This window comes from Protopterus annectens, chromosome 7.part0 (genome assembly GCF_019279795.1).
Source record: "Protopterus annectens isolate FY-2018-M chromosome 7.part0, PAN1.0, whole genome shotgun sequence".
NCBI classification, from domain to species: Eukaryota; Metazoa; Chordata; order Ceratodontiformes; family Protopteridae; genus Protopterus; species Protopterus annectens.
This window is the reverse complement of record NC_056739.1, coordinates 1026147996-1026154647: the sequence shown is the minus strand read 5'-3', so window position 1 is coordinate 1026154647 and position 6652 is coordinate 1026147996. Positions and strand designations below refer to the sequence as shown.

The following is a 6652-nucleotide window of genomic DNA, read 5'->3' as shown; positions in this document are numbered from 1 at the left end:
GGGTGTTGTGGGGGGCACAGCAAAAATGTAAATTTAATGTTTTTTTTTTTTTAACACACTTTAACGAAAGCGCTTTTTCAGTGAAAGTGCTTTCATTAAAGTGTGTTCGGTGATTGTGGATTGGGACTAGATCCATTTTATATATATCTATATATATATAATATATATATATATATATATATATATATATATATATATATATATATATATAGTAAACAGTTTAATGGATTAAGGGCAAGGCGGAACTACAACATTGGTAGAGTGTCACCCTGGAATATCCCCCTTTGGATTTTTATCCCTGGGATAATAATTTGTCCTTTATCATGGCTTAATTGCAAAGTGGTCTGCCGCTGTTTCATGGTCACTGTAATGTAGTCAATCAATGTAGGGTGTATCTTACACATTTTTAAGCACTCCTTTTTATCCATAAAGGAGGGATACTCTCAAATGCTTTTTTGTAGTCAGTCCATGCCATACCTGGATTCTTCCCATTTTTGTAGTTCTCCAGTATGACTTTATTTAACAACAAATGATCCTTTGTTCCATATGACTTCCTTTTATTGCCCTTTTGTTCTACTGCCTGCCATAATGGGCTGTCCCATATGGTCTAGCGGTTAGGATTCCTGGTTTTCACCCAGGCGGCCTGGGTTCAACTCCTGGTATGGGAATGGGTTACACTTTTCCTCTTAGTAACAGCCTACATATTATTGCTGGAGCCATCCTGTGTCCTGACGGAGTGCTCTTCAAACTATCTGGAGATATACAGAGCTAAGTATATTTTTCTGGCACTTCAGAGTTGTGTATCATTGCTGGCTGATTTCAGAGTTGTGCAATGTATAGTTTTTCAGATCTCTGCTGAAGGCGTTGGTTTTCCCCTACTCACCCTCCCTATTCCTGTCTTTTTGTTTAAATTTGGAGGCTTTTGCAGTTGCCCGCCCCCACTGTAGATTTGATCTGGGACACCCCCCCCCGTCCCATCTCTTTACCTCATTCTACCTAATAGACCCCTTCTGCACTTGTTTTTAGTCATTTTTAATTTAATTGCATTTTTTTAAACTGTTTGGTCTAACATTGCTACATACTCAAGTGTGCTAGCTTGCACTGCATTTGAATTGTTTTTACTGCTGTTGTAGCTACTTTTATGTATTAAAATATATATATATATATATATATAAGCCTGTTTCCCACCTTTTCTGTAACTAGAGATTCAGATTTGCTATATCCAGGACTGTATGTAAGCTTTTGAGCCCCCCAAACTTTTTGTGTTGGAGGGAAGCCTTCTATCTTATCAGTGGGAGTGGTAAGCACTAGGTAACCTATCTACCACATAAGGAGTGGTTCTGGCCCAGAAAATGTAGTTATTGGCCATTTGGGCAGTTTTTCCATCTCTCTCAACTTTCTGATTTAAAAGCCCGCATTTGCACTTGTTTCCCCCCTTTCCTGTAACTAGTTTAGTCCAGATACAGATTCTTAGTTTTAGCACTTGAATTTGCTTATTCGTGATCAGCACTTGTTCAGAACTTGTTGTAAGCACTAAATAACCTACTAATTACTACAGCACTCAACCTTCCTCATTACCTAGAGGAAAACAAATTTGGTACTTTAATTTTTTCACTTGCTTAGAGAAAAACAGCTCTTGTACTCCCTTTCCTCACTTATCGAGAGGAAAATATTTTTTATTCAGGCATGTCCAAGGGTCAGCTCCCAGTGTTCTCTCCTATCTATCTGATGATTCTGGGCATCTTGGGGCAATGTAGAAATTGCCTCATGTACACTGACAACCCTCTCCTCCTACCACCCAACACTACAACCTGTGAGAGATGCACTTATCTAGCCAAACTGGAGGTAAAGATCTCTCTAACCAAGACTGAACTTGACAGTCAAGAGGAGAAGGTAAACACTTGCACCACACCACACTCACAGTCTCACTAAATTTACACCACCAAAATCCACACATAGAAACATAAAAACATTCGTGGAGGCTCTCAATAATAATCTGCTCAAGCAACAGAGACCTCCAAAGCAGAAATGGAAGCAACCTCCATCCCCCAACACAACCCAAATGACACACAGCCCGCAGACTCAGTGTGCCACTCAACCACAGCCAATAAGGCAAAACAACGTACCCAACACACTAGTCATAGGTGACTGTATAGTCAGGCACACTGATGTCCCACTCACCAGGCTAAACAAGGAGAAAGTTACTGTCAGCTGCCTGTCGGGTGCCAGGATCCACCACATAACCCACGCACTCGGTCACTCCACAACAAGTACAAATATGACTCTGTCATTGTCCATGTTGGTGTAAATGACCTGAGAGGTACCTCCCTGGACTACATGAAGAGAGACATGGAAGAGTTCTCCAATCTTGTAGCCAAGGCAGGTATGACCTGAGTAGCATTCTGCCATCACCCAGAATGATACCGCAGTACAAGGACAAAATGATTGACTTCAACAATTGGCTAAGCGCTTCTGGTGTCATTGTAAAGGGATCCAGTATCTATCTGCCTGGGATGACGTGGTCGACAGACCATGATGCTTTGCCAGAGATGGCCTGCACCTGTCGCCCCTAGGATTCCGGATACTGGCTAAGGTTCTTGCCGCCTCTATAGTGCCTTTTTTAGGCAAGGTTTAAATGACAAATTCACCACCGTAACAGGACCAGGCAAGCAAAAACTGAGGGTGAGTAAATCTCAAAATGCACTCACTTGACGCACTCCTTAAAATGGAGAACATCGATGTTGGGAGGGTGGCCTAATGGTTAAGGTGTTTGCCTTACAAACACAAGGTGTGGAGTTCGAGTCTCACAAGGGATAATTGGCTAAGCTTAAAATGGCTCGCAAGAGCAGTTAGCTTAGTACTAACATATATATATATATATATATATATATATTTCTGGTACATATTTGAATCCGCTGTAATCAATGTGCTCCAGAACTGACCAATTTGAGGATAACTACTCTCTCTGCCATACTTTTCTTGGTTTCTGAAAGACCATTTTCTATAAAGATCTGAAAGGGGGGGCAGTTTCATTGTGTGAAGAAGCAATAAAAACAACTCTGTTCTTGCGGACTATATTAAACTTCCTTTATGCATAGCAGTTGACTATTTTCAGTCCTTGTGGGAAGAGGATACTAACCACTTCCTTAATTTTCTGTTAGTTTGTAACTCTATTACTTGTGTACATGGGCAATAAAACAGTTTCTGTAAATCTGTACAACTGTGCATCTTTCGGTTTGCATATTACTTAATCGTCATCTGAGTCATGAGTATTAACATTATGAAAGAAGGGCAGTGCCAGTATTTCAGAATGATCTAATGAGATTCTAGTTATCTTTTGTCACAGTGACATTTTCCTTTTACTGAGAGAGCAAAAAGATGACATTTTCAGGAATGCATGTAATGTAAAGAATTTGAGGTTATCAGTTAACATGCCGAGGAGAATGCTTATGTATGTTTTTAGTCACATGCTGTTATTCCACTCCAAGAGAAAAACAAATGAATCCTAATCATACAGGCTGTAGATTAAAGTTGCAGAAAGGGGTTCATGCCATGATCACAAATACCAGTATTACAAGTCTCCCAGCATCTATAAAAAATTTGAATTAGGAGTTCATGTGGGAGAAGGTCGAAATGCCCTAAACTTAGCTTGCAGGGACGTTGACTTCTGCACCTCCTTAACCAATATATAATAAATTCCAGGGTTACTAAACATCACAAAACAGGTAGTTTGCTCTGCATCACCTTCCTATCACAGACCTGGATTACAATCTGAAAAATGTCCAGAAATAGTGCATTTCTTAAATGCTTTTGTTCAAAGAACTGCATTTAATAAACAAAATGGTAATATATTACTAAATAACAGGTCAGATACTCCCGATTCAATGACTCTCATAGATATATATATACGTTTGGTATCCGGACACATGCTCGACTAGCATATGTCCAAATCACAAAACATCGAACACACATACATGAAAGCGCTTAACATCGACAAGAGCTTCCGTGTATGTGTGCCTGTTTCGTAGATCGGACTACAGTGCGGGTAAGGGAAAATTCCATTTTCCCCACTGTAGTGCGATCTCGGAGTGAGAATAATAAATTAGGGGGGTGTGGGGGGTGCAGGGGGGTGAAGCCCTCCTGCAGAAATGTAGATTTTTTTTTTAACTACACATACACGGAAGCGCTTTTCAATGTTAAGTGCTTTCGTATATGTGTGTTCGATGTTCTGTGATTCGGATATATGCTAGTCGAGCATGTGTCCTAGACCCATGTATATATATATATATATATATATATATATATATATAAAATTAACCACACTCAAAAAATGAATGAAGATAAGAAATTTTAACTAAGAAATGAACTTCATGACAATAACAGCATTCAAAGAATAGTAAATCACACCAACAACTCTTATAGTACTTTAGCGCTTTCGTCTTATTTATTATCAAGACTTCTTCAGAAAGACATGTTTCAGAACTGTGTAATATTAGTTTCATAACAGTTATGAGATAGTTTGCTAACACAAATTAAAAGGGCATACCTTTGAGTATTACATATCTAAACAAGCATTTTATCTGAATAACTACACATCTACCAAGTATTATTCCCGACAAGCAGCTGGAGTATAAATGAACAGCTCAGGATTGGATCCCAGTCTCTCAAAGGATGCATGCACACATGCCCATGCACACTTACCCCTAGGGCACTTCTGATCAATGCTAATTCACCTACAAGTGCCTGTCAGAGATGGGGAAGGAAGCCATTGTCCCCAGCATAAATCTCAATCAAAAACATGCCAACTCCACAAAGAACAGAACCCAGCCAGGGACTGAATCACAGAACCAAGAGCTAAGAGGTAGTAACACTAGTAGCCGTACTACTGTGCCATCACTGATAAAGACTAATAGCCGGAGCAAAGGCACAGCCTTAGGTACTAAGCAGATCTACCACAGGCATCCCCAAGAGAATTACAGAGAGATGTAATCTGTATAAAAACTGACCTGTCATTGAACTTTTTGGAAGGTCAGTGAATAGCATACAACAGTGTATTTTGTAATCCTTAAAATAGCACTTTGACCCAATTTTTTAAGTTCACTTCCTCCATTTCTCAGGGGAGCATATGCCCCCTCCTGCCACATTGATGCACTGTATGACTATTGTCCAGGTTAAGTTTATGCCCCCCCGATGAGTATTTGTTTGAAAGGCCTTTAGTGCCAATGCTACAGCTCTCAGTTTTGTTATATGCAAGAGAAGTAAGCATTCCTTAAAAAGACTGAAGAGTCTACAAATTTAGACAACTGATGAATATTACAAGGGTAGTCTGAAGCATATCCAGCCACAACCCCTTCCTCCCCGACCCTAGATTTGCTCATGGGGTTAGGGTGTCACATCAACACTGAATCTAGAACCAGTTTTCACTCTGTAGCTAGTTATGGTTGTTCTACCATACCACACACACACAGCCACTGCATGTCTTTGGAATGAGTATTCTAGAGCATTCTGAGAAAACTCATACTAACAGGGTGGATATGCAGATTCCACACAGAAAGCACCCCACCTGAGTACTGGGCGAGAGAACATCTTACATTGAGGCAACAGTGACACCAACTGTGCCACATGTTTACATCTATGAAGGCAGTGGAGCAGGGAAGGGCATTTCCATCATCAGACCACCACCTCTACTGCTGCTTGGATGGCAAAACTACCTGTCAGCATGCACCCCTTAGCCAGACCTCAGAACATTGCATCTGAATTTGCTTTTGCATGTTGTTGATGTCTTTAGGACACAAGAGCTCGTTTCATCATAAGCACATGTAAGTCAAAAAAGAGGGAGAAGGGGAGTCTGCTTTAACACTTTCCCCTTTTTTACAAGTTTGTATAAGCTCATAGCTTGCACATTTAGAGGCTACAGGTATGGGTAGAGCCTCCCCAGAGGGTGGAAGAAAGTTTCAGTTTTCTACTACTTTCTACAGTGATTTGTTAAATTTAAATATTACAGTGACAATATTTCATGTCTCAGCTAAGGAACATACAATGTTTCATATTAAAACCACTGCGAAGGGTACTTGTATGGATTCAAGCCTCAGATTGATAATTACATGGAATGTCTCTGGCATCTAGAAAGGTGTCCAGCACTGGTCACCATCAGAATTACATGTACCACAGAGCCCTGTGGTGTCACTTTACTAAGATGATAAAAAGCTTGCTGTATGGCTCATGACTACTGTTTTGCTGAATGGTTACATAATCAAGTCTTAAATCTAACTTTTATGGAAGGATGTGTCAATGACCTTCTGTTTCAGAGAGGCCATGACTGCATTTGTCATGGAGAGATAATTGTCCACCTGACTGATGTACTGGGCTGTGAGAAAGCAATCGATCAGAATGCAACATTTCTTGTGACCTCAGGTATGCAAATTCTAGAGTCAGACATTTTAAAATGCTATAGAAATGACAGAGCTAAACATCGAAAATAGAACTGCCCAGACCTGAAAATAAAGAAAATTTCAGTGGTAATCATGGAGTAGTTAAGCATCTTCCATAAGCAAAACTGTTTTTCATTAGCTCTGGTGTTTTAAAGCCGTAACATCTTCAAAGTTATGAATATACAATAAATCAGTATAAACTGGCAAACTGAAGTAGCTCA

The 6652-nt window shown here is 39.9% G+C and overlaps 1 non-coding gene across 1 annotated transcript; it reads left to right on the top strand.

Annotated features, from left to right (window-relative positions):
* The first annotated feature begins 596 nt into the window (after positions 1-596).
* Positions 597-668, top strand: TRNAE-UUC. Its single transcript has one exon. It is a non-coding gene; the product is annotated as a tRNA-Glu (tRNA).
* The last annotated feature ends 5984 nt before the right edge of the window (positions 669-6652 follow it).